Source organism: Ciconia boyciana, chromosome 7 (assembly GCF_034638445.1).
Source record: "Ciconia boyciana chromosome 7, ASM3463844v1, whole genome shotgun sequence".
Classification (NCBI taxonomy): domain Eukaryota; kingdom Metazoa; phylum Chordata; class Aves; order Ciconiiformes; family Ciconiidae; genus Ciconia; species Ciconia boyciana.
In genome coordinates this window covers 34,530,104-34,548,463 of record NC_132940.1, presented here as the reverse complement: position 1 = coordinate 34,548,463, position 18,360 = coordinate 34,530,104, and the positions used below count along the sequence as shown (strand labels likewise).

The following is an 18,360-nucleotide window of genomic DNA, read 5'->3' as shown; positions in this document are numbered from 1 at the left end:
CAAAGACAGGCATCCAGTGCCATTTCAGACATGTGAGTGTACCTGAGGCACCCTGGGGCTGGCAGGTGGACAGGTATCCATGCCCTGCCAGAAGCCAGCAGGACATCTGAAGGGGTAGCAGACATCTATGTTTAAGTGACTTGAATACTTATGTCCTTTACAGTGGATTTAATTCAAATCAGAGTTACTTGACCCTAATAAAATTACACCACACCCTTTGCAAGCTTGTGCTACGTTATCAATGGAGTTTGGGTTAAGCACGCTAATATATTTCTATACCTAAAGTCTAAGTGCGGCAGAGGATCCAAAATACAGCACTAACAGAAGCTACCTATTACGCTCATCAAGAGCCGCAAAGAAAGTCTTGAAGAATGTTTACTTCAAACATCTGCAGTAAATAGAGCTGTGACCCCAAAATTATCTCACTTAACACTGCCACTATACACTGTCCATCCCACAAAGCCTAAAGGAAAAAGTCATCAACGAATTAAGGACTGTATCACAAGCACATACAAAGAACTGAATTTGAGTTGAAGCAGGTGGCAGGCCAATCCTTGACAGATTGCAGGTGAAGTAGTGCCTCTAAGCAGATCTTCAAGAACACTTTAATATTATTAACATGTATAATTTTATTTCCCTGATAGCTGGTGCCATCGCATTGTCTGTGAACTGGGCTGTTCCCAGGGCTGATAGCATTCCTTCCTGAAGGACTAGCAAAGCACCTCGCAGGTGGTGCCTCTGCAACAACATGAGCATGAATTCTGTCAATTCATACAGTATCACCAAAGTTAACTAAGTTGGCCAGACTGATTAATGATGTATTTCTTGGTGTTTTGTTGACAAATGTCCAAGTTTACCAATTGTCTAAGTTTACAAAACACCATAGCAAACATAGCCTCTTGAACAGGCCACAGTTTAGCTTGGTCATGTAACACAGAGACAGCTTTCTGCTAATTTCCCAAATCTCACTTTCACCCAAAAGCGAACTCTACCTTTGTCAGCCCAAGAGCATTCAATCATTAGGCACAGTTTCAGACATCAAAAGTGACATCAAAAGTAACAAGCTATTAGTGGATAGGTGGATCGCTATTTAAATCAAGACTCTTCTGTGATCTTAGCTCATTTTCACTTGAGGTGACAGCCTGAAATGGGTAAGGGATTATTGTCTCTAAAGACTGACAATAACAGAGCAATTCCATGAAAAGAAGTTACACACACGGACAGAGATTATTACTGGAACATTTTCATTCTTAGTGTTGATCCAGTAAATTCCTACAGATAATTCAGTTTTACAGGATATGTTGAGGACAAAGGACAAGAAGAATAATGAGATTTTCCCATTTCATGCTGAGTATGAGCTTACTCCACAGTTAGTCTCACCAAGTGGAAAAGCTCTGAAAATGAGTAAAGCACCACACAATATAAATATCACCACCAGAATACCTCGTCAAGATTGTAAGAAAAATCATAAAAGGGAGATTTTTTTCTATCAAGCTGGCCAATTCTTCTTAAAAATCAAAGACACGGACAATTAAAAAAATAAGTGAATAAGTGCGACTCACCGGTACAGTCATTAATGCTCAGTCTAATATGATAACAGTAAGGGGTACAGAATAAGCTAAGTCTTGACTCAGGCTTTTGGTATGAATGTCACCATCCATTTTTATCAAATCAGATTACAGAATTTTATTTGGTTACAGATTGATCCTGCGGTTGTATAACAGAAATAACAAATAATCTGTTTCTACATGATTTTGCCTAGCAGCCTGGAAAATCACTGTAATGTTATTTCTTAATTTAGGTCTTCCCACACAAGAAACAAGGTTTACCTCCTACTCTGTGTAGAGCACCTATCGCTCCGTTTTCACCACAAATCAAAAAGTATATGCTTTGCTGATGTGCAATGACTGTTCTTCCCATGCCTGGCTAAGAAAGTATGGGTGGAAGGAAGGATTCTGAGCAGAAAAGCAAAAAGCTCGATCTTTGTGCCACATTTTTGGAGGATGCTCTGGGGTGAAGTTTGGCAAGCAAGTTGACACAGCATAAACAGCTAGACAGGAGATTTTAAGATTGAGAAACCACATTTGACTTCCTGCTAAAGAGGACGCAACAGATGAAAAGATCGTGAATCTCTTTTTGAAAGATGACCTGTCAGCCTGTAAAGCAATTACGGAAACTACAGGTGACACACAGTAACTAAGATTTCCTTTCAATGGAAGGAGCGCACTATAAAACACCCTAGCATGGCTGAAAACTCTGGAAACGTTGCAGAAATCTTGAGCAAGGTAAGTTTACACCTTATCTAGTGCTGGAGGCTACTTTAGAGGCCAAAAGCGAGGAAGACAGAAGTGGTAAAATACTCAGGCCAGTCCTCCAGCTGCCCAGCACCACTTGGAGAACTCCATGTTACAGTAACCTCCTGTAACAGGAGGCAAGACTTGGTGAGTCAGGGGAAATCAGACATACTCCCATATTAATTAAACTGGATTTAGTCCAAGAGGGAAAAAAAAAAAAATCCCTATCTTACATTCTGCAATGAATGACCTTACCAACAGGAATATTCAAGAGGCTGGAAACATTTCTGCCTGAATACCTGCACCTATTTCACATGGGTCATGGAAGTTCCCAGTACATTTCCTATCCAGCCAAGTACTGTATTTTCACCATAAACGCTAACTACAGGCCTGAAGGAAGAGGCAACTGATTCAGGGCATGATGGTTTATCTTACAATTATACTGCTTATGCAAAGGAGAGTTAAGAAGAAACACTCACTGCAACAGTTTGCGAGAGGTTACAAGAAAGAGTCATGTCATCATACATTATTTTACTGTATGGGGAACTTACAGAAATATTAGAAAGTGGAACTGAGTAAATTCAAAGCAAGGAGTTAATTTATTCTGTGAATGAAAGAGTTCCTTGAGTTAGTACCTTTACATAACTTTTCTCCAATGTCTTATATTTTACTTTAATTGAAATTGCACTACTAATAAAAAACAGCCTTGAATGTAAACAAAAGCTCAGCTGAGGGACTCCAAGAATATTCTTTAAAAATGGCAAAGATCACTGTCTTTTGGTACAGAAATGCAAGCCACAAGACAGATAGTTTAGATGGCAGAGTCTCAAAATTTGTCAAAAATCCTCAAGCAGATGATCAGTAATCACTACTGTGTAGGTCAGACTCCCTGCAGCTTATGTGGGAACCAGTTAGCTTGTTTTTCCAGCAAGAAGGCCAAAAACCAAAGAAGAATGTGAAAAATCTGATGGAAGTTCCGTGAAAAAGAAGAATTATTAGGATATATTCCACATAAAAACAATTACAGTTCACTAATCAAGTCCAAATATTATTTAAATCATTTCAAGAAGATCATCTATGCAGGCTATTTGTTATATGCACACTGCAATTAAGAAAAGGCAAGATTAAAAAATGCCCAGCATTTCTGTACATTAGGATTTCAGAATTTAGTTACTCCACAAATAAACTTTTTATGTGTGACAGTTATTTGTTTAAGCATATTCTTATTTTTGGAAGCCCAACTTCAGGCAGCAGAGAACAAAAACACTTCAAGATAACGGGTGCCCCAAGTACCTAGCATGTTTGAGACATCACGCCAGGCTCTCCGAAATGGAAAAACTCAATACCAGTGGCAGATATAAAAGTGTTGCCAAAAATGCAAACACTTAAACAATAACTTCTAAAATTAAATGATATACATCTCAAGTGCAACACCTGACTGGACAGAATTGTTTGTTGAATACACTCCTTTAAAACTTAAGTTAAGGAAAGAAAATAAAAAAAAACCTCCCCTGCATTTCATTCTTACCTGGATCTTTGACAAAACTTTCCATTTCCTCTACTGTGCTGCAGTGTGCTGGCTGAGAGCTGTTGCCTGCCAAAACCTCCAGGAACCCCCTTTAAGAAGTGTCATTGGTACTGGAAAGAACTGTTGCTGAATGTTTTAAGGCACTAGATTGAGACTTTGAAGATCTCAATCCAAATCCCTCACTCTCCCTTGGGACAACAGGGATGTCATCCAACTTCTAAGTATTTCTGGGCCAATGCCTTTTAAAGATTTTATTAAAATAATGAGAGTTTGGTTCTTACATATCTTTAACTTATCTATGCCTTCATTCCTTCTTTTGCTTCCCTGATGTAAAATAGGGGTGGTTTAAAATAAAAAACTTCAGGGAAAATATTAGATTAAATTTTTATTTAAGTATTTATCTTTGACTTTTTGGGGAAGAGACAGGCACACGAAGCTGCCTGATGCTCTCAGGCTTCAATTGCAGATGATAATGCTTCTGCATTAGAGTTATGCAGTGGTTACACACAAAAGAGCAACCACAATAACAGGTAAAAATGCAAGGAGCTGGTGAAATTAACAGCTGGACTCTGTTCAGGTAACGCATGTCAACAATAAAACAAATTTAGCTGAGAGCTAGGCAAACATTTCCTTTAAATATCTTTTTTAATTCTTTTTCAATTCAATTAGCAGTTCAGTTCAATTCAGTTAGCAGTTCAGTTCAATTAGCAGCAATCCAGAGCAAGTTATCCAAACTGCTCTTTTTTTCTGAATTTCCTGGCATTTCAGTGCCAACTGTAATGCCAGCCAGCACACACAGGCTACCATCATGCTGGCACTGCAGGGATGGAGAAAGCACTGCACACAAAAGGTGTGTTTTGTCATCTTACACTCATAGTGTCTGTACAATGTGACTCAATGTTACAACTTTCATGTTCTGGTTTTGGACTATTTACTCAAAATGTGAGCTCTGGACACTTCAATAAAGGGGACAATTGTGCTGCACTTCCTTTGGTCTATATGATCATAACATGAAAAGCATGACAAAGTAGAGTGACTCAAGGAATTTGTCAGGACTTTCTAGTAAAAGTAGTCATTAACAAACTTCTGACGCTGAGTTTTTTCAGCCTCTTAAACGATATGAGTAAAATTTATATGGAAATATTTTATGGCTATTGCCAAGCTGGAGTTTGAGTAAGTAATATAAACCTATGTTTTACACACAAAAACATAGACAAAGGCAAATGTAGACATCCCTACTGCATATATTATATTCTTGAGGAGAGAGACTACCTGGTAAACTTATACTATGAAAGATTTATTTGCCTTTTTCATGTATAAATAATTTTATAATCAACTGATTTAATAATAAATACTAGACCTAGCAGGATAGCCCAACTGCCCTATCCATTTTCTTGAGAAGTCTGCAGTGGGACACTTTTGCAATAGAAAGTGCATCAGTACCAGTGTTCTTCATCTTGAACCTAACACCCGGCTTCCACACAAAGCCAAACAGCCTGGGCCAAAGCCTGCCCTGACCCCACACAGCCAAGCCTCTAGCTGGAGAGACCTTCAGTCCAGGATTTGAGCAGTTACAAAAAAAGCTCCCGAGTTACCAGCTTGTGTTTGAAGCCAAACTTACCTTGGCAAATCATTTACTCAGGTGTTTTTATTTTCTCTGCAAATTCAAGTAAGACTTTGTGGCACCTCCTCTGTAGCCCTTCTCTCCTGGCTGCAGAGGGTAAGCAGCAAGCTATCTTCCTGCTTGGCTACTGCACAAGGGAGTGGCACATATTCTGCCCCTTCTAGAGCTTCCTCTTTCTGTACCATGCCTCTCAACTTTTTTGAGGTGCTCTCTGTTCCCTGGTCATCTCTGCCATCCATGCTCCAGCTGACGAGTGCCTGTGCCTGCTCTTTTCCCAGGGCTATAGTAGCAGTGCCAAAATGGCTTCTGCTCCACCATTTCCACTGAGTTCAGAGTAGCAACAGCAAAAACGCCAAGCTGCTGCAAGAGCTCTAGTGCAGTCTCTCTGCTGATTTATGGAGAAAGCTTTGAATCAGGTGATGCTTGCTTCATTTTTAGACAACTATCTTAAGTGCTACTGTTAACAACACAGCCAAGCCCTGAGAGGATGAGGGGAAGGATCTAAGCCACTATTAATGGATGCACAACATTACCAACTAAGGCTTTGAAGATGGATTAAAACTGAAAATAATATTTTGATTTAATACAATTATTGGAAAATTTTATATTTATCATAAGCAAGAAGACATGTCAAACCTTACTGTAATCTGATTCTACCAGTACCAAAAGGTTAGCTACACCAACGGTTACAAAGCAAAAAAACACAAAACTAACAAAAAAGCAGTAACTGCTAGCTACCCAGACCTTAAATGTGGCCTTCAGGAATGCAATACAAACAATCTAATTCACTAAGGAGCCACAAACAATGACTCAAGAAATAAATGGACAGCAATCAAAGTCAGGAAGAAACCCCAAATTTGCATATTCCCTTGTTAAAACAGCTTTGGAAAATTAGGGACATAAGGGGGACTTTCATGCTTTTCTCTGAGGCATAAAGGATTGGTCAGACAGAGAAAGTTCAGCAAAACCTAGATGAACTATGACTACCTTCTTACCAAACCATGTAAGCTTTTAATTTAACTATTTCTTAAGACAGTGAGGGCTTACTACCTCCCTTGCCAACTCAAACTCTCTCTCAGCATATTAAAACACCGGTTGATGTGCCCGCTCTGTGCTGAAAGGGAAATGACTGACACACGTTACAGGACAGAGGAATACCCAGTGGACATGTTTAAGCACTTTTCAACAAGAGTTTATTTTCAGAAAATGAGTTTATCACATCTATACTCAAAACTGAAGTTAATTCAGAATAGCCAGTCTGTATGTGGCCAGGTCACTCTCAGTTGGACGAGACTAATGCTTACCTTCCCGCACTACTCATAGAGCAGGCATATGAATTTTGGTCTCTCTCATCCCCAATGCTTGTTCCTTCTCTGGCCTTCTATGGCTATGCATAGAAGCCTTCTATGGCTATGCATAAATGAAGATTTATGCATAGCGAGCGATACCAGGAAGCAGGACTGCCCCACAACCAAACACATATGCTGCTCTAGCATGCAAAAAAATTCAGGCTAAACTCTTCATCTGAGCTATGCAGAAAACAGGTTGGACACTGGTCTCCTCCTGCACACAGCAGTGTGTTAGCCAGCACTGTCCTGCTCTGTTCTACTTAGCACTCTCATTTTTTCTGAGCTTCTTTCAGAAACATTTATACAGCGTTACAGCTGATCATAGGCAGACCTATGTAAAACAGTAATTTTAAAGAGAAGAAGGAACTGGAGGGAGAAGCCAGGCTCAGTTCATATGATCCTCCTTACTTTGCATTCATGGGTGGAAAAAAAAAGTTTTACAAGCAACAAAACCTGTTTTCCTTCCGCTTTAGCCATATCAAACATCTTTTTCATGCTTGCATTATTTCAGTTCCTAAATTACAAGAGATAATCCTCGGAAGCACACAGAAGATAAGCAAAGAAAAAAAAAAACCACACACCTCACACCTTAGATTTTTTTCCCGACAACAATACCTAATAAAATCCACCATAATTATAGTGGCCATTTTTTCACAACACTGTGGATTTGGGAGGGGAGAATGTCTAATGTGAAACTATAAGACATGGTTTCAGGCTTTTATACATAATTTTGATTCAGATTTGACTTAATGACTAGGAAGAAGCTATTAAATTTCTCTATATTGAAAACACCCTTATAAAAGTTAAACCTATATCCACTAGGCCACAGGACCGTTGAAGAGCTCATTAAATTAATAAATTTGGGATTCTTGGAAAAGGAATTTAAGTATAAAAAGCAAAATAATACTTGGAAGTATGTCACAGTTAAATGTAATCTGTCACTTACCAGGAAGGTCTGTGTGAGAATGTGCTATTCAAAGTGGAAAATACCAGAGAAACGCAAGATGTTGGCAGATTTTGCAATTAGAAAAAAACTGGTTTTCATTACTGTCAGCACAGACATCACGCCAACTTCCTACAGGAACCTTAAACTGATTGGTAAAAAAAGTGAGTCTGTAAGTATCATTACTGAACACACAGAAACCCATAAAAATAAACTGGATATAAGAAAAGCTAGGACTTGCTTCCTAGCATCTTCCTGTCAGATGTTGTACAAGCTACTATTCTAATTTGTCTTGATGTTTTTCACTAGCGCTGTCCTTGATTCATAGTTACAGGGTTTTGGTTATGTGAAGAAAAAGTATTTTTCCATATAAGACGACAGTCCAACAACACCAAGGTTTCACACTAAGGTTGTGAAAACTTACTAGATTCATGCCTTTATCAAAAGGTAAAGGGGTGTTGCACTTAGTGCTATGGTTAGAAACTCATTATCAATTCTCTTTGGATTAGGAGGAAAAAGGATTCAAACAAAACAGCAACATAAGAATGATTAGTTTCATATTTTATAGAAATTGCCTAGGTCAAGATATCATCATTATTCCAGATGTTCATTTAAGCACGCATCCATATTTATGAAACTTTTAAGAACAGAAGTGCCTCAGAAGTGCACTATCTTTTACAATTCTTCATTATAGGTTATCTTTAAAAGATGGTACACAAGAGTAACAACCAGAAAATTTCTAATTAGTTACATTCCAAGGGTCTACACAGTCACCTTCTCCTCAAAATGATTTGTAGTTCTGTGGTTTTTTTCCTAACAGGACTGCACCATTAGGCAGCAGCTACTGATTTTGCATAGAGTTACACTTTTGCATGTGGAGTACAAAGGCACAATTTTTCTGACAGAATGTGCAAAGTAATGGTTCACAGCAAGAGCTTCTCCTCTGTGTTTGGTACAACGGTTGCCCATGAGTGTTGTTTGTTTTCCCACTGACGTTAATGGGTTTTCGAACAGGCCAAAATGAATCCTCTACTTAGGGGCATTTATTTTCAGTGTCCAACTGGCAATGCAGTAAGTTAAATGCATGAGAAATACAGTTCTAGCAGTTAAGCCCCATTTACAGTCTCTATCCTGGAGACACAGACATGGTAACGTGGGGGGGGAACAAAAACGCACTTAACCTACAAGGCTTTCCAAAAGCCAGATCTATTAAATAGTCTGGCAAATGCAATGGACCAGATGGGATGAGACTACCCATACAAATGCATTCACCATGCTTCTTACTCCATCATCTCCATCTACCCCAACATTCCACTTATCAGTCTTGTTCATCATGCATGTCTTCTAAAATGCAATCCCTTGGGGGCTGTGACTGCCACTTTACTACAATAAATACACATTTGTACAGATCTTATTATAACCTCTGTATGTGTGCAAATAAATATATAACTTTACAATAACTGTAAATATAAAAGGATAATTTATTATGAAAGCGCACATTCCTACAGATCTTGGCTAAGGATATAAGTACTGTTATAACTGTCTGATTATACCAGTAGGAAAAGAAATAGAAGTTTTGCTGATTTATGCTGAGATCATTTTAAGGAAAATATTAGATAAATATCAAAGACGAGTCAGTTCAATGGCTCTACTATCAGATAACCACAAAAAACACAAATATGACTGAGTCAAATCATGTATAGTTCTGAACTTGTGTATGTGGAAGCTTTTGACCCCACATTTTCTGTCTCCTTCCTAAATCTGCATATTTAGGGATGGAAGCTGGAACGATGGAGAGACAAGGATTCTTGTTTGCAAACAGCCTACTTTATATTTCGCAAAATATGCTTTCAGCATCCTAAGGTCGTGAAAATTAACAATGAGCAACATTTAATTTAGTACTTAAGCCTCTAAGTGTCTGCCAAAGTAATTCTGTCATCAGACAAGCAGAACCACTATATTCTTTGTGCTCAGCCTTAGGATGCACCATTACCAATGCTAACACTCATTTGAAAGGAGATTGCATCTCAAAACTTAAAAGGAGTGCTTGCAAACAGAGCTGTGCAGTCTGCACAGGAGATTACTGTGCTCAGAGACACAGACCCCAGAGGTAGGATTCACCTCACTTAACTTCAAACACCTACCATATAAAAGTCTTCATCTGTGCTTAGCTAGCAGAGAGAAAGAGGCACTCCTGGCACATAATTTATGTGACCTATGGCATATCTGCTTTGGGATCACGTTAATGTTATCCTTGAAGTGCCTGTTATTCCTCCAGGGATTACTTGAAGAGTCTGGGCTCATATATCAACTTCTACAATGTCTGTATTTGTCAGTCCAGATCCCAAAAGCTTCCATCACTACACGTGCTGGCAGTCTTGGAAGCCCCAGCACACAACAAAAGCATGAGCTGAGATGGAAAGTGTCATCTCAGCGACCATCTTTCCCAGAAAGGAAAACATATTGAGAGAAAAACTGCAGTGTCCGTGCCCCTGCCCACCTCCCAACTGATACAGGATCAACACAGGCTTCAGTTACCACTGGCAACAGCCCATGGATTTTATTATGAACATTAGACAAAATAAGTAAAATCTGTACAGCGATGGCCCCATCATCTATCAATATATGTCTGATACTTTTCCCCTCACCAGCACCGTGGTCTTATTTTTTATGGAAATCATCTCATTCTATACAATACTTTCAAGCTGAAGAACTAACTGATCTTTCCAAGGCAAGTCCACCAATTCTCTCTTGCAGTATTGCCACAATATTTTCCATTTTAAAAAATGAAGCTGGAGTTTAAATGTTCATTAGTTACTTTTACTATCCCCACAATCTGTTTAAAAATAAATTTCTTTGGAGCTTCTTGGTGCTTTGTTTGCTCCTGCTTTGTGGACCACCTTCACATGTCCTAGAGACCACCTTCCATCCCCACACCATTTGCTGAGTAATGCTGCTCCAGACGTTGACACACAGGCTACTGGAAATTGGTACAGTCAGGAAATTCATATCATTTCTCTGAGGTAAACAGTAAATGAAAGCCCTCGGGAAAGTCTGAATACCAGAGTGGTTCTTGTTTTTTAGTGTTTTGGGGTTTTGTTTGTTTTTGTTTTGTTTTGTTTTTTTCAAAGAGAGAGTACTTTTGAAAGTATTCTGTTACTACATCACATTATTATAACCTAGGGCAGTGATGAGATCATTTCCATTACTAAGACAGGTTCTGGGATTTGTTTTTATGACTAGTGAGAAAGACGCAGTTATATCACTGAGGCATGGCAAACACACACGGGAGAGTTCATCACTTCTCAGGAAGATGAAAGCCAATTCTGCTGCCACTGCCCGTGAAGTCAAAGATAAATCCTTCCACAGGTTACATGGAGCTTCTGTTTAGAAAGAGGCAAATGAAACAAAAACAGACCAGTTGTAAACTCAGTTTAAAGATGTGTCTCATGACTGGTCCCCCAGGCTTTAGCTGGGAGCTGAAACACCAGCTGAACCAGAGCTGTAGGAAAGTACTTGATTTTATTGGTTAAACCACCTCCGAACTGTACATCACAGATATTTTTGACACTTACTTGTCTTTAGAGCAACCACTGAAACATGTGCTTCCCCATCAATGTCAAGTAAACAATTAGTCAAAAATTTGGGTTTGCTCCCTCAGGGTCACCCCCCTCGTTAGGATACTGCCCTGAAAGGTAAAGGAGACTTTGATCCACATCAGTATTTTGAATCAGGTAAATAATAAATTTTAACTTAATCTCCCATCTCTCAAGTCCGGCCATACCGTTCTCTGAGCTTCTACCTGTGGTGCTAGAAAGTTTCCATGGGAAACTAAGTATTTTCTCGTATTTTGTAGTCAGTTTTCATACACTTGAACTTCTGGGTACAAGCAGGAGACACCTCCTTCTCTGACTGCTACGCAAGTCTATCCCTGATATTTTCCAGACCAAGCTGGTCAATTAAATTAATTCAATTTGAATTCACAGTTCCCAAGTATCTAGAAGTTTCAGTTCTACTGTCAATGCTGTCCTCTTTAAACCTATGTTCAAGTCACAGAAGTTGCCACATACCTGAATATTGCATGTCAATTAAAATAGACTCAAACAGAGCCATTTTCTATTACTCCTGAAGTGGTGTGTACCTGGAAAGTAATTGCTACATTGCACTGGATTCAGTCCCTTGGTATTGTCAGGAAAACATGCCAAGGAAGAGAGTAGAGGTTACCCAAAACATCAGTGAAGCCTGCTCAATGGCTTTGCAGGGATACCTCTGAAGGAAATAAGTCAGGGCTCCCGCCATACCCATTCTTTTTCCCCCATGTATGGCAAAAATATATGCACTGAAGCACACAAAGGCAAAAACAGGCTGGCTGAAACATTTCTTATTCTGGCTATTTTAGGCCAGCTGACAAAAGTAATCTATTCAAAGTATCATGAAAATTCAGGAAGGGCACCTTATGATAACTATGTTCAACAAAATACATTCAAGTTAAGATGAAATCAAGTATGCAATCTTAGCGAAGCAACAGCATTGGAATTTTTCTTTTTTTTTTTTTTTTTTGCTTTTTGTCTAATTCTTCTAAGAAAAACAAGTCATAAACAGCATTTGGTGCCAAGAGTCAAACTAGTATTTTTCCAGTGCACATTAACCGGCCATGCAGGAGGAGATTAAATTATGTGATTCAAGCATAAATAAGTATTTTCATTTCTCTTTTGTTATGTATCCCTGCCATAGCAGAACAAGAGAGTGGAGAAATGTGATCATAAAGTGACAAGGCAGAGATTTTGAGAGACAAGAATGGCAGAGAAGCACTTAACTCTACACTGTATATTCAGAACCTTCCCTCTAACAAAGAAAATAAAATAAGCACATCAGTTTTAGGTTCACGTTTTCTCTCTGAAAGTCTTAGTATACTGAACAACTCTTGGTAACCACAAACAAGCTGATCCCATGAATCAACTGTTTCATATATTAAGTATCTGAGCCTACTGAGGTGCAGAAGACCATCTTCCTGCCAGCAATATCCACTGCAGTTAGAAGTCCTACCCACACGATTGCTCCTCACTTGAGATTAGATCTTTATCTAGTTTCAGAGTCTGCACGTCTTTATCTGCAAGGAGCCTCCAACTTGAAAGTTTCACACTCCGCAGTTCAGGTGGCCAAAGGGATTTTCCCCAAAGGTATGACACAAGCTGCCAACAGACAAGCTCTGACCAGCTCTGCAGGGATCACACAGCCAACAGATGCTGGAGCCTCAGCAGCTCCAGTTCAGAGCCCAGCACAGTAGTTTAAACCCACTTTCAGTGGCTGCTCAAGGGAAGGTGACTGACTTTGTACCCACTTTGTAAAACATTGAGCTACTGCAGGGGAAGCACAATCACCAGTCCAGGAACTGGTCATACCACTGAGGCAGCAGCTTCTCCAAATGATGCAGCAGGACTGACCAGAGGTCAACCAGGGCGACAAACTAAGCTCTACCAGTAAAAGTGTGCAAGTTTGTTTCCAAAGGGGAACAAGTAACCCCATAAAAACAAGGGATTACAGTCTGTGATCATACTTCTAATATATGCTAACAGATGCCTGCTATAAGTCACAAACAGGAACTCTTACGCACATTTTTTTCATATCAGACCCACAAGAAAAGCTGCTGTCACAGACATTTCGTGAAATTTTTCCTTAACAGATGTATTGTTTTACTTCCCTATAAATTCCAAAATGGATTGCTTCATTGCACATACTATGCAGGTATAAGTAAATGATATGGCAGAGTTTGCAGTAATTGTTGCCAAGATCAGTTCCAGTGATACTGGACGAAGGCAAGAACAAACCTACCACCCCAAGACTGAGGGACTAATAATGAGCAATGCAGTTTAACTTCTGGAGTCCCTCCTTCCATTTGCTGCACGATCACCACAGGCAGCCCCTCGTACCTCTCGCTGCACACGTTTCACTGCTCTGGCACACATGGCGAGCGTTAGAAACGCCTCTTTACGCGTCGCTGCCTTTCTGTTACCTCATGAAAGCTTCGTTTTACGCGTGTATGTGCTTGGGGAGGGCGGACGCCGTACAGCGACTGTGTTTCTGACAGAGGCGAGAGCACAGCCCGCCTTCCACGTCAGCCGCGGCCGCGCTGCCCGGACCGGAGCGCGGGCAGGGCCGGGCGGGCAGCGCGGCGGCGGCAGGTACCTGACACGGCGCCCGCGGAAAGACGCTGCTCCGCGCTCCCCTGACCGCCCTTCTCAGCACCCCTCACAGAAGGGGGCCCGACCAGCCGCCTGCCCTACCGCGGGGCAGGGCGGCCGGCACCTCTCCTCAGCGCCGCGCCGCGCTCTGGCCCGCCCCTACAGATGCCTCAACTGCCTCAGCCCGGGCCGTCCGCGCCCTACCTGCCCGCGGGGCCGGGCACAGCAGCCGCGCACCCCCCGCCCTGTCAGCCCTCCCTCCCCTCCCACTGCGCGGAGTAGCTGCTGTTGAGCGCGTAAGAAAGAGGCACCGCGCTTACAGTTGCCTGGGGTCCCGCGGGCTCGGCCGTCCCTCTCGGCTGGGGCACGGTCCCGTTCCCCATTGCAGACATACGGCACTTTTCACCCGCGCGGCGGGGGAGGTGCCAGCCATCAGCTGACCACTGCCTCTTAAGGAGGCGTGAGGCACGGGCCGGCTGGGGCGGCTGCGGGGGGAAAGCGCCGGGTCCTGGCACGGCTTTCTACCTCGGCCACTCAGGGGGAACACATGGCGATGGCGGGGCGGCGGTCAGACTCCGCGGAGGGGAAGGCAACCTCGAGGAGTGGCGGGCAGCCTTAAGGGCGACCTGCCCGCCCAACGGCCGCGGCCCGCGCTCCCGTGAGGAGAGGGGCGGTGGCAAGCAGGCGGCCGGGCATCGCGGGCGGTGCTTGTCGCTCCTAAGGTGGTTACCGGCTGTCCGCGGGGCCTTTTCACGAGCAGCGTGAAGTTGAAGCCGTGGAAAACAACCAGGTACTGACTGTGACCAAAAAACAAAAAAAAAATTAAAAAAACCCCAGTTCTCTAACAGGCGGCTAAATGGAAGTTTGCATTAAAGTAACATTTTTAAAAAAAAATCAGCATCTTTCATTGCTACGGTGACAATCCGTGGATATTCTTGTGGGAATAAATGTGTGTTATTCAACACTGTTTTTATTTGCTCCCCGAGAGTCTGCAGCAGCACTGCGTTGGGTGCTGTGGGAATAGGGGAGAAGTCGCTCGTGGTGGCCAAGCCCCTGCTCAGCAGCCGGTCCCCAGTGTGTTAGGGCAGCGGTACCGTCCTCAGTAGTGCCTCAGAGGCTGAAGTGCCCGAGTCCTGCTTGTTACCAGTGTGAATCTCCGACCTAACGCAGCTGCCTCAGCTTGTGACCACTTCCGGATGCAGGGGGAAGAGCACCAGCCCTCTGGTCTGTGACCCAGCAGCACACATCAGGCCTCACACCAGTGGTTTATCAGGACTCAAAAAGCATCCAAAATCCTCAGAGCTATGGACAGGAATGGCAATTCTGTCCATTAAACACAACATTTACCACAATGTCCTTTTAAACTCTCAGGTGATGCTTTCCCTCCCTTCCATGGGCCTGAATTATAAAAAAAGGCATCAAAGTGGGAGACTGACAGAATGAAATTATGCCCACTTTGATGCAGAGATACCTAAATTGGTAGCACAGTAAATCAGCAAACAGGCAGTTTGGATCCAGAAGCTCTATACCAGCAGTGTATGCGAACAACCAGGGACATAGGGTATTAGTTTGAGGTCAGTGCCCCATACTCATGGCTATACTGCCACACACGTGGGCATGCTGGCTGCCTGTGAGGTCTCTGTGTCTGGGCCCATATAGAAATCCTTCACCTCAGTGAGAAGAAAGTCTCCGCAGTGCAGAATCAGACTTTCAAGTTAGTATTTTACCCCCCTAAGGCTTATAAATGCAAAGCAGCTGAGCTTAGGTACACATGGAAGTCATTCCTTGTCTCTGTAAGTCTTTTCACTGTCAGGCTACTGCTTCCCCTCACACTTCAGCATTATTAAAGATTTTAGTCTGAACCACACCTCCATCACGCCTTATTCAAATTATGCCACTGGCTTCTCATCTGGCACATACGAAGTTAAAAGTTGCACATTTTGGCTGTGTGCAATGGTCTTTCCTGGAGGAAGGGGAAGTGGAAAGGAGGGGATTAAGGGAAAAACCTTCCAGGGGTCAGCTAGCTGGTTTTGGTCATTTTTAATGGCCACATAGTCATTTTTATTAATTCTATCACTTTTGCCCTTTGTGAAGATTTAAGATGACGTTAAAGTTCCCTTCCACATTTTTTCTGTTTTGCTTTAAAGGATTTAAAATTTAAGTATTTTGAAATATACTGAAGTATATTTATAAATTGAAGTATTGTATTATTTGCTGCATCATTAGCACCCAAATAAATATTTCCCACCTGGGTTTGTGGACTTCGCAGTGAGTCAGTGGGAGGACCTGACAGGCTTGAACCTCAGATGCTGCTCACCCATAACTAGTGCTCTCAACATAACAGATCTCAAAGAAGCCAGTTCTTTTCTAGAGACACCAAAAGACGAGACTGAGTTTCGCTTTGATGTTGGCATCAAGCTCTTTCCAAATACCCAGTTTTAGTTTTATGATGGATTTGCTGGGGCTTTGCACATACTTAGTGTCTAAATATGAACTCACTTCTTTGAAAAAGGTGGCCATAAAAAAGCAGAGATAAAAGAAAAAAATGCCTTAAATGACTCAACTAGGACCTCTTGAAAGCACAGAAAACCAAAGGGTACACTTCCACATGTGAGAGGTAAATAAGTGGCATTCACATTCTGTTAAATAGGTTGCTTAATGTGTAGTAAACTGGTAGCCACAATTAGAGGACAGCAAGCCACTCCTCAATGCAAAGCAATGCAAGCCAGAAACCTCATTTTCTCCATCATCTCACTGATCTCCCGCTATGATGTACTGCAAGAGCTGAGCAACTCTGGCCATTACTTTTAACCTAGTTTTCTGTCTCATCTTGTAAGGAAAAAAGGCATGGTTAGGAAAGTGCTGTCCTGTAAGTGCTGTCACAAAGAAGGGCAAGTTTATGTTTAGAAAGCAAATCTAGGACTGCCAGCTCAGAAAGCACTTACTTCATGTGGACAACCTCTTCACCCACTTCCTCACCGTGCCTATTTGAGGGAACATTAGCCAGAAAAATGCAGCAAAACCATGATGGTGTCATTATTCAGGTCCTTTTGACTTCCATGTCAACTACTGTCTGAAGATCACCATCAACTTGTCTTTTGGCAGGAAAGGACTCTAAAATGTGTCAGGAGAGCTCAGTAATGGTCTTGAGACATGTAGAAATGACAAAAGGCATGAATGATTGCTCTTAGCAAGTTAGCTACTTTCTTCCCTTTGACTGGTGATTGATTGGCAAGGCTGAGGGTATGACAACCCTTCCTGTTATCTAAATCCCCAAATTTTCTTACTCTGAAGTGCCCAAGACATGTGCTACATACTGCTGAGCGCTGGAGAAGCAGAGTTTCCAGAAGCTGCGTATGTCTCAGAGGTGACCATAAGCACCCACCACACAGGTATGAGCTGGGTTCCTAGGGGTCTTGTTGCTCAACTTTCTCCCAGGCATTTCCACCCTGGCACAGTCCTGCTCCAGCCACATACAAACTTCTGTGGAGCCACATGTTGCTGACACGCTTGATTAGCTGTCCCTGAACTGTGCCAAGGAAGGGTTATCTGCAAACGAAGGCTTAATCTCCAGTTCTTTTTCTTGGCATTTTAAATTTATGCAAAACACAATTCCCAGGGTATGGCTCTGGTTATATTCTTTGTGGTTTTACAGATAGCAAATGCAAAAATAAACACAAAACCCAACAAATAGGGGAACTCCAGCATTTCCATCAAAACTCCCTAGCTTAGTTCTGAGTAGCAAAACTCTGATTTCTCCCTGTCCAAGGAAATAATGCAGACTCTTGATAAGGAGATGACTAATTAGTGGAGCAAAAATTCCTCTTCCTTTCTTTTGACGCAAGAAGAAATGAAAAGCTTTCTTTTACATTATGGCTGTTCCTGTTATTTCATATAACATTATTACAGTTATTTTTGTCTTAATCCTATTTCTTAAAAAAAATTACAGGTAGGGTTTCATGAATTCTTTTTCCTGTGACAAAACAAGTTTAGCAGATGCCTTCCCGCATCTCTCATTCTTCCACACACACTGCAGCTGCTTACTCACCTCACCCGTGTAAGATTTTGTGGGGTGCTTCGTCAACTAATCTCTGAATTATATGGGTTAAGAAACCTCCTTCCATTCTCTTTTATGTGAAGGGTTTTTTTATTATTTCAGGCGATTTCAGCCCACTAACAACTGCCACCTGCTGCTGTTCATTCTGCAATACCCCGTAACGTGAAATGTCACTTCTGCCTTCACTGACCAACACATGCTGTGTATGTTTCGATCTGCCAGGGTCCCCAGACCACAAGCTGCCTCCTTAGCTTTTCTCCCCGACAGCAGCTGGTCCACAATGGAAACAAGCCATGAACTGCATTGAGGCAATTAGAGGGTGTGGGAAATGGCATTGTGAAGTACAAAGCAGACAAAGGTCTTTTCTGAAGCAGACTTGTAAG

At 41.8% G+C, this 18,360-nt stretch overlaps 1 protein-coding gene across 2 annotated transcripts in view; it reads right to left on the bottom strand.

Moving 5' to 3' along the window:
* Positions 1 to 14,431, bottom strand: part of PLA2G4A (phospholipase A2 group IVA) — an 84,924-nt gene extending 70,493 nt beyond the window's left edge. For both annotated transcript variants that reach the window (XM_072867514.1, XM_072867513.1), the window contains exon 1: positions 14,241 to 14,431. The gene's annotated coding sequence lies outside the window, so the exon portion shown is untranslated. The remainder of the gene's footprint in view (positions 1 to 14,240) is intronic.
* Between the last annotated feature and the right edge of the window lie 3,929 nt (positions 14,432 to 18,360).